This window comes from Rhagoletis zephyria, unplaced genomic scaffold (assembly GCF_001687245.7).
Source record: "Rhagoletis zephyria isolate East Lansing unplaced genomic scaffold, Rhagoletis_zephyria_1.1 Rzeph_scaffold_07426, whole genome shotgun sequence".
Lineage (NCBI taxonomy): Eukaryota > Metazoa > Arthropoda > Insecta > Diptera > Tephritidae > Rhagoletis > Rhagoletis zephyria.
Window position 1 is genome coordinate 1 of NW_016164509.1, and position 11,234 is coordinate 11,234.

Below are 11,234 nucleotides of genomic sequence, written 5' to 3' on the forward strand. Positions count from 1 at the left end.
AATTGTTTTTAAGTATAAATTTTTTAAATTTATATATTTTTTAATTCATTATTTTTTTAAGTTTATAATATTTTTAATTGGTTTTTACATTTATTTTTTAATACATTCTTAATTATTTATTTTTAATTTTTTAAGTGCATATTTATTTTTTAAAATCAGTTTTTTAATATTTAATTTTAATTGAATTCATACATACATATTTGTTTAATGTTTTTTTTTTTGTAATGTTAGAATGTTTTAAAAGTTAGAACTTTTTTATTTTAAATACATTTATTATTTTGAAATACTTTTTCCTTATATTAAATATTATGCATACGTATATGTTTCGATTAAAATTTTAATTTTGTATTAAAATAAAAATGTATTATTCAAATTAAATTTTTTTATTTACGGATATTGTTGTTTATTCATGATTTCTTTTGAATTTTTTCTGTTTTCGTCTATTTTATATACACTTTTTCTTTTTATGTATATATTTAGTGTAGATATACATATATTTAAAGTTTACGTATTATTTTACATTTCTTTGAGCACCATTTTTTGTATTGAATTTATTTAATTCATCGCTTATTTAATTTTTCTTAATTTAATTTTAAATTCCCTATTACTAAACTAAATAATTTCTTTATTTAATTAAAATGTGGAAATGATTTAATTAAAATGTGGAAGTGTTTTAATTAAAATGAGCCGTGTATTAATATTTAATTTTTAAAAGTTTAATATCTTTCATTTCGTGTTTATAATTCTTTGTTTTGAATTTTTTATTTTTGTTTTCTACTTATAATATTTTATTTTATTTTTTCAACCATTTTAAATTGTATGTTTCTTCCTCTTACTTTTCCCATTTTTTATACTTTTAAATGTTTTAATTCTTTATTTCTCTATTCCCATTTTTTAGTTTTTTATTTTTTAGAAAAGGATTAGTTCTTTCTTGGAACCTGTTGTTTATCATTTTTAAGGGTTTCAAATTTAAGTTCTAATTCATTTAATTTTTTAATTGTAAATTTTCTCGTTTAAATTATTCCTTAAATTTTTAAGTTTTTGTATTTTTTTTATTTTCTTACGTTTTCTCACTTTTCATTTAATTTCCATAGTTCTTTTTGTTTTTTAATTTTTTTGTTCAATTTTGTACATTTCTTAAATCCTATAAATTTTTTTTTAATATCTTTACAATTATATTTGAGTTTTGCCGTTCCCATCATTTCATGACTTTGTGCGAATTGTTTTGTAAAGCGATGATTGGCAATTTGTAAGTGAAATGTTGCCGATAAGGCAATTGCGAGATTAACCACAGCTGAGAAAAGAGGCGACAAACATAAACATGTACATAAACATTTGAAGAAAAAATAAAAGAAATTCATGAAAAAAGGCGGGAAAAAAGCTTGCCACAGCAAAATCTTAAACGTGCCGCGGAAATTTCTCATTTCACTGCGCGGCTGCAAAAAGCCAAAGCGCTTCTTAGATATACAAGGCGGCAGCATTGGCAATAAAAATATCTACAATAACGCTAACAACAAAAAGCAGCAGCAACACTTTGTGCCAGTTATGAAACCAATGCCTATAATTTTGCTGTTTATTTTTTCTTGACTCAAAAATTTCAATTTTACATTTTTCTGCGTTTTATTCAACTGCTTTTTTTTATTCGCTTATTAGTTTTTCTTTCTTGTTTTTATACACTCGCTTTATACCACATTTTGCGGTAGGTTATTGTTGTGGCATGCGAAAAATATGTACATAGTAGTGTTGTGCTGCTGATGGCGGTGCACAGTGGTGGTGGGAATGGCAAGACAGGATGCATGTGCAAAAATGTACAAATTTAGCACTGTTGATTGTGTAGCATTTGCTTTTTTTTTGCTGCATATATGTATGTATGTATCTACACATTCACTTAAAAAATGCTCCCCGTGCGCATTGTTGTGGTTGCTAGGTTTTCTTGTTGTTTGTTGGTTGTGCTTTTGCCTTTGGGTCACGTTGCCCGGTGTGATTAATCGAAATTGCGTGCCGTTGATCAGCGATCACTTATTAATAATAAATAATTTCATTCGCTCAATTCGCGTATGCTACTACGAAGAAATGCGTTAATTTTTATGTGTTACGGAGAAAAATATGTATGTAGATACATACATACATATTTACTATGTAACTGCAGTTGCATCAATATCAAATTAAAAATGAAATAGAAAGTTTCTCAAAGTTTTGCTTGTAATTCCGAAATTTATGAGTACTTATCGAATTTGCCGAGAACGAAGTTTCGCAGACGGCGGATATCTATCAGGCGCATATACTATCAGTTCTCTATGGCTGTCCCAAATGACTTTGTTAAAAACCAGTTTGATCTGTAGAAAGTACTTATAAAGACAAGTTTGTATACCTCTTCTATCGACTTATCGATCGCATTCGGGGCAGTCTGGACCGTTTTTTTCGCTCCTTGTAAGCATCCCGAATTCTTGTGTGTTTAGACGACTGGTCTTTAGGCCATAGCTCACTGAGCGCGCTCTGGGTATACATACGTATATATGTATGTATGTTTAACACGTATTTGCAATCGTAGTAACAAAAGAACGAATGAGTTGCCGGCAGACAATGAAACATCGCCAGAGAACCATCGCGATGCTTCGACAGCTCAGCAGCGCTTTTAACACCCACACACACACTTTCACCAAATGCGTAGTTGAATGCTGTACAGTGCTGGCAGGATGCACCGGTGTACCTTTAATAACCGAGCAGGATGTTACATTTGCCCTTGGATGTCATGGCAGGGAATACTAGCTCTGTTATGAAATATCATCCCCTCTCGTTTCCGCTTTCCTATTCCGATTTGGCGTGACACTCTTGCTGCTGCGAAGATTTCGACTTGGATTATCCTGCAGTGAATTGCACCCTTGTTTTGTTTTTGTTTAAGTTCCAACTTGGAACGCATCTTAGAAGCTCTCACCATGTATGAAAGAATTTTGGATGAGGTGGCTGGGCATTTACTTCGTCCTATTATACTACTATACATAGGGCTGGTTTCTCCAACTCAACTTAATTTAGTTTAGCCATTTTTTGGACTTAAGTCAAAAGTTGCCTACTTTTTATTCAGCTTATTCCTGACTAAGTCCAAAAAATTGGATAAACTAAGTTAAGTTGAGTTGGAGAAACCAGCCCATAGTATTCACATGTAATAATTATTAAAAAAAAAGATACTCTTATCTTCCATGTACCTTCGAAAGCTAAAGTGGGGTTTTCAATTGCTGATTTTTACGTTGATACGTTGTTGCTTCTTATGTTTCGAATATTTCGTCTTAAGAAAGTCTGTGAATTTGTTAAACCAAACAACCTTAGCAATAATTGTTGCCCAAACTAAGTTTTTTTGCCGTCTTGCAACTTGTTGCGTTGCTAGGGAAACAAGTGGTTGTTTGTTGTGTTTACGTTGCAGTTCGAAGGCAGACGCAGAGAACATGATAGATGTTGTGTTTTGTTTGGTATGTTTGTAAATAATGAAGTACACTGTAAATTAGCAGCTAACTTATACATAAATACTTTATCATGCCTTTCTTAAATATGGTTTGTTCATAATGCAATAAAGGTTATATATGTATGTAGTGCCAGCCATGGTACAATTATTATGGGTATTGAGGTATTATCTTCCTAGAGAGTTTGCTTCACATCGAAATTCGTGCTCTCTTATTTTCATTTTGTCGCATTTCAAGCTCGGAACACTTTGACGACTGCAACTTCACGACGTAACGACAGCGACATCATTTTGTCGACAAATGTCGCCTTGAAGCCAGCTTTTTAAACATTTTGAAGACCTCAGCGACATAGCAAACAGCTGATTTTAAAGTTTTACATTTTGGTATATTTATTTCACAAATTGTGTATTTTTATTTAAGTAAATAAGAAAAACATGAACAATCAAGAATATGTGATTAATTTTGCGACAATTTAATTTTGCAGCACTACATCTACTCATTGTCGCCGGCAAAATTAGAAATAGATTTAATTTGGCGACGTCGACAATTGCAGTCCTGCAGCCAAGATGTCGTGCTGTCATCAAAATAATTGTGTCCGTAAGAACGTGTGTATTTAAAATTTGACAGATGCTGCTTGTCGCTTGCTGTCGTCAAAGTGTTCCGAGCTTCAATGCCGCATTCTTTCACCTTTAGTTGGCTTTGCCTTATGTTTTCGCTCAATTGAATTTTTATAATTTTTTGTCGTCGTCATGGAAACAGGAGTTTATTAAGTGTCGAAATCTAAAACTATGCAGCTACAGAATAAATTTCATCAGCTGATTGGATATGTTAAAGATAGTATTTCAATTATTGAGAGTGGAAATGATAGTTTTCTTTATAGTAAAAATCGAGTTCGATATGTCAAACGTGCTGGAATAAACACAATTTACTTTTTTTTAATTTGTAAAGTTTGATATATGCGATTTTAACATAAATATACTGGAAAATATAAACAGGGTTTACTTCCGGTCACTTTAACCCACCTTCGGGCGAAACTGGAAGTCGGTAATACCACCAAGAGATAGAGCATCCCTGAGTTGGTAGGTAATATTTTGGCGTTTTAAAAGAAAAAAACATTTCTCTCCCTTTTAGAGAGGGGGTGGACGGGTGGTCTAGCACACCCTGTATAATCAAAATTTTTTTCTTATCAAAGTACTGGCTCAAAATTTGTGAACAACTTAGAATACCATTTTTAGTACTTTTTCATGAAAATCGCTGTAATATAAAAAGTAGTTTACCATAGAGGCAAATTTACTTTTCGAACTCGTACGTATAACACCTTTCTTTATTGCACCATGGGTGCTGTTCAAGGTTTTGGCTCAATAGTCATTTTGAAAACAAAAACTAAATCTGCTTGACCTGATACAAGGAAATTTATACGGTGTTGGATTATTCGACTCTTTTCCAAAACCGGGTTTCAAATTAAGCGAAAAAGGCAATTTGAAAAATTCTAACCTTACCATCAAAGAGCTTCACACTTAGGGAGAGTTTTCTAATCAATGCGTTTTATCGTGCGGTGGTTGCTTTTATTGTATTGACTCGAAAATTGCGTCTCTGCTGAAAAGTCGAATTAAACCGAGAAGACTTTCATCAAGGTGCATTCATCAGCCTGCTTCTACTTTTTACAGTAAAGTATCACACATGGCGACTGTTTGTCGCTGGTTTAATAAATTCAATGATGGTCGTAGCTCACTCACCGGCGAACCTCGCGAAGTTCGTCCAAAATTAGGTACTGTGTAAGAAATTGTGTACATCGATGCTGTGCGTTTACGTAGCCGTTACTTGTTTGCGTTGGATTCTGCATAATTTGAAAATGATTTAAAATAAAAAAGGATCGTGTGAATTGGTGTAATAAAAATATTGATGTAAGCCTATCTAATGTATAAGTCTCTCAAAGTGAACCTAGCCCAACAAAAGCTGATCGCGCTCGGAACAATACGAAAAAAATGATCGACGCGGTTTTTGTTGTTTGAAAATAAGGAAAAACAACTCAAGACGACGAACAATTCTCTACCATGACCCAGCGAACTCTCACATATTGGCCTATTTGAGCGCACAAAAAACATTGAAATAATAGCCCATCCAAGTACTCTATTTTCCTTCAACGTTGAAGCGGTTTTAGAGGTAACATTTTCCGAGTGGCACGGATACTATAGCGTGATATAAGGGTAATGCAGATCTTTGGCAGCAATTTTTGTAATATGTTAATGTTTTAATTTTTATTTTTTCAGACAGTTGGTACTACAGGCTTTGACAAACTTAGTCATGGAGCGATACTCAGTTGAACAACGCGGAAAAGTTATCCAGACGTTGAAGCCGATTTTTCGAAAAGAAACCACAATGAGACACCATTGCACCTAAACAGATACGTTAACTATTTGCACCCGCTGCAAGAAAAAAACTATGCATCCACAACGAGTCACTGTTGTGGTTTTAGCTGGCGAAGTCGTCGGAGCGTACTTCTTCGAAAATTATGCCGGTGACGCTTTGCGGTGAACGTAGGTTATCGTGACGTGATAACAAACTTTGTATGGTCATAACTAGGTGACACGGACTTGGAAAATATGTGGTTTTAAAAGGACGGTGCCGCGTGCCGCACAGTGTATGAAACCACGGCCTTATTGTGAACATCTGCGGTCTTATTGAATCACCCTATATAAAAAATGGTTAAAACAATTGAACGAAAAGCGATTGCAGAATGGTGTAGGTGAATTCGTCGAAAAACAATAAAAACAAGTTCGATGGCAGAGGAAACCACAGTACTGTTACTTTTCCAAGATTACACAATTATTATAAGTTGATCTAGATTATGTCATATTCGCAGAAATGAATTCAGCAAACAAAAATTTTTATTTCGATACTAAGCAGCTTATCGCTGATCAGCAAACAATTAACGCTAATGGACTAACAAATTAAAAGAATAAGTCAACAAATGAAGCACAAGACAAAATCGCAAGCAAACAGAACAAAGACTCTACAAATATCAAAGTGTAGTAGAAAAATGGATGGGTAGTAGCATAGAATCAACAAACTGCAAAGGGGGAAAATTAAAAAAAAAAATGCACGCAACATTTCAAAGCTAGACAGCAACAATTTAACGGATAATTTGCTATGCATCAAACCTGTTTGAGTGGAAACCTGTGTTGCGCCGGGTTGAATGAAAATCACTCAAACTTTGCGCTGCTAGCTAGCTGGTAAGCACGATACCTTTGAGTTGAAAATTTATTCCATTGAAAGCGGCTATTGAGAAAGGTTGGGCGAAAGAAAGTTGACGGATGATTTCTTTAAGAAACAACAAAATAAACATAACAAACTTTAAGTAACTTGGTAGCAAAAAAAAAACTATTCGCTAAAAAACTGTGGGTAATATTCGTAATAGTGAAAATGAAATGAAAAATAAATATTCTGCCAAAGTGAAAAAGAATTGCGATGCAGCTATTGAATGCCTGTAAAATGCAAGTGCAAGAAACCCGACAGCCGCCGCGTAAGAAGACAGCGCTACTAAATACCCGTAGCGAGTACAAGGTGCCTCAAAAGAAGTGTATAGAAATGCTAAAAAGTCGCTAGAAGTGCCAATAAACAAAATAGCAAAAGAAAGTAGTGATAAACAAAAGAGCTCTGGAAATGCCATAACCCACACAGTGCAGTGGGTAGACGGAGCATAGAAACCTTTGAGGAGCAGAAAAAAACAAAAATAAAAGTAAAGAAAAGGTTGCACTAAACGCTGCTTGTGTTTACAACTGTTTGATCGATAAGCGCATTTAAAGGCATTTCACTTGGGTATGTGCTGCGCGCGTTCCATGAGCCATGAGCGTAAAAAAATGGGTACGTAAATGCAGGAAAATGACTTGGAAAATTCACTGAAAAAGTTTGAACTATGCGAAGAAAATTAATTATAATTAATTATAAATGAGACTAGAATTTGCCGCAACTATGTGAATTTAATGTGAAGCAAAGTTGTAAATAATTGTAGTGCTAGGCGTGAACAAAAGCTTGAATATTTCAAATTAATTGTAAAAATGTATGCCTAAATTAATATTTGCAATATTTTACTATTTCTTAGCAAATAAACTAAATAAGTTTAAATTTCAAATAGAAGGCATAACACTCTCGCACTGAAAAAAAATTAAAATTTGCCAATGACTAAAAAGAAATGTTCGAAAATTTCAATAAATATTTACCAGAAACATTCAAAAAAGCATAAAGGAATAGCTGCTACTGTGGGTCCAAAGCATTAAAACTTTTCTTAAACTTTTAAAAATATATTTTTTGTGCCTGTGCGACATCACCTACAGCCACTACGGAAAAGAAACATCTGAGGCTTGCTAAAACATACTAATAGCAACAAAAAAGAACCGGTTGAGTCATTTAGAGCAGAATTTGTCAAATATATACAACGAAAAAAATTGGAAACCGTTACACAGGAAAAAATATTGTGGAAAACGACAAAAAATATGACAAAATTTTACGAAAAAATTTACTTAAAAAATTAACAAAAATTTAACCTAAAGATTTGCAAAAAGTTATAATTAAATGAACAAAAAAAAAACAACAATTAACGCAAAATTAACATAAAAATTAACAAACAATTTATTCAAAACAAAGGCAAAATTATTATTTTTCATTGAAATTAAGAAATTAAAAAATGTGAATTTGAACGGCTTTGAATATGCGTGCAGAAAAACGGGAGAAATTAAATATTAAACAAAAGCAAAACCATTGAATTTATCAAAAAAAAAAAATTTAATTAACTTAATAAAAAAAAAAACTTAAAAACACCATGAACTAGAAGCTTTATAAAAAGTTTCAAATACTAATGGTATTTGTATGAACTTTAAAACAAAAACAATTAAAAAGTGCGCTAAGAGACCAAACGATCCGAAAAACGACTGTGGATCAAACTAATGAAAATTTAAAAATAAAAATTTACATATTTAAAAGAAATTAAAAATAAAAATTTAAATATTAAGAAAAAGAAAACAAATTTTTTAAAACACTGTAACAACAAACAGTGCGTGCATGAACTAATAACTTAGAACATATTCAAATATTTGTAATATGCGAGAAAAGTGGGCAAAAGAGAATTAAAATGCCTACAGCACAGATATCTACAGTAACAGATAAAAAAGTATAATTTAAAAATATAAAAAATTAAAAATTTAGAGTGCGTGCGTGAAACCAAAAACTAAAATTTTAATAAATGAATTATAAACAACAAAATCAAAACGAAAGAAAAGCATGACGTAAAGTTAATAAAGGTAAATAAAAAATGCGAAATTAAAAAAATATAAACTGAACATTTATAACTATTTTCTAAACTACCAAAATTTCCGCGCACGTGCAAAATATCAAATTGCAAGAAATTCTAAAAATAAAAACAAAAATAACTCGCAAAAAATATTTATTATTGTTTACGTTTTTCCCACCACTTTCAAATACTCGCTGCGGCTTGGCGAAATTATACACAACTGCATAATTTTGTTTAATGCCGGCAGATGAGCTTCTACAAAAAAATTTCAATTTGAATTTGAAAAACAAAAACACTTCCAATTTGTACAAAAAAGGTGCAATAACAAAAAAAAAAATATATATCTGCAACTTTTCCGCATTTTGTGAAAACTTCGCTTAAGTCGCTTGCTAACGCTTGGCAAAGTGATTATTGAAGCAAAAATGAACTTCTTTTTTTAATTTTTTAACTCGCTGCTATAATTTATACAAACAAAAACAAACACAAAAAAAGAAATACATTAAACGTGCTAAATTCTTACAGCGCAAAAAAAAAATCAACAAACTCTTTACTAAACCTAAAAGATAAACAGGCCGTGCAGCTGTTAGCGGTGCGCGTCATTAAAACGTTTAAAAAAATAATTTTTCTTATGCATTGCAAAAAAGTAAATCACAAACAACAAGAAATGCATGCAGCATAACCGTTATAATTGTAATTGAATGGATAGCAACACAAATAAACTGAACAAAAAATAAATTAAAAAAAAAACAATAGAAAAATAAAAACCAATAAGTGCAACAACACTGTGTATGTATTTGTGTATGTGTGAGTGGCATGCATTTAGAGCGCGGCAGTTAGTCAATAAAACAAGTGTGCAGCAACAGCAAGTACAACACTGCAACAGTGCTCTCAATAACTGACCATTGTGCAACAAAAAAAAATTATAAAAATAAAAAACCAAAAAGAACCGCATTACAACAATAAGAGCAAATGATTTGATAGCTAACTACAACAAATAATAAGCCAAAAGCATTGGCGGTACAGCTAAAACCAAAACTAGTATTTTTGCAATTCCTGCATTCACTTTGCTTATTTCCTTCGCGTTCATACATACATACATACTTATGTATGTCAATGTGCTTATGCGCTTACTTCCGGTATTGACAAGTGTTTCGCAATTTTGTTGCCCAAATCAACTCAAACTAACTACTACGGAAGCTGGTCTGGAAAATACCTAAAAAAAAATTGTTAAATTAAACTAAAAAATTATATAAATCCACAAGAAGTCACGCACCAGCGGCGTTGATAAGTCAAGCTGAAAAAACAGCTGCCCCAAAAAAAAAAAAAACAACAAAATTCACTTTACAAATTGCTGAGAAAATCTTGCTATTGTGATTAGGCAAAATGTATTTGATACAGGTGAGCTTGCGTGTACTTAGTTAACTAAATATTTTTAAGAAATTATGAATAAATTTGGTTTATTTACACATTAAGTTTATACTCTCATAATACGCTGCCTTTCACGCGCTTTTTGATGTGCGTGCCAGAAAGTGTTGTGAAAATTATAATGTGGTTTCTGTCATCTTTGTTTAGATTTTAATAAAAAAAATCCATACCATAACAGACCTACCTGGTGTATTTATGTATTTGGGTAACGTTACTATGAATTTCTTAACAGCAATGTGAAAATTCCACCATCTACTACTGTACATTTTCACTCCCTCGAGAGTTTACGAATACTCCACATTGCTCTCTATACTTCCGTGTACAAGCATTCAATTTTTTATACTCCATTTAACACGGGATGTCCTAGGAGAGCGAGTAATCCCTTTAAGGCGGATTCATTGTTCTAGTTCTGAATTTTTTCTTCTGTGCGAAAGAAAAGTTCTGAACTCAAACGACGAATCCGCCTTTAAACTCCAAAACGAGCGGTCAGGGAGTACACACAGATATCCCATCCAACAAACTTTCGAAGTGAGTAATACCGTAGTACTCTCAGAATAATTTCCCTGAGGCCTCCAAAACAAACGATGAGGGAGTGAACACAGAAAACTCCTCTCAGACATGTAAAAATGGAGTACTCCCAGAGAAGTAATCCCGCTAACTTCTTAAGCGAGTAATTAAAGATCGCTCCCGTTCTGCCACATTCCGCCTAATGGGTTAATTTCATGGATGTGTCCAGAATGCGTTCATGTGTAAGTAACTTTAGTCGATTTAAGTCTAGTGTCCTCTGAGGAGCATACAAACACTGAAGTGTCGGTAAACTTAGAAGGCAAGGCGTAGGGCCGCTACTCTGGCACACTCAGATTAAAAGGTTTCAGTGTCTAGCTAACAATAATATTCGGACTCAATTTAGAGTCAGAAAAATAAGAATTCTTAGTTGGAACCCTCTTTATGAGCTCAAAAACGAGTCAGAAAAGAAATAAAGTATTGTTATAAAATTACAAGGACATAGCAGAAAATTTTCTAAAAATTCGGATTAAAAAGTTCCGATTTTGATGATTTTTTTTTTT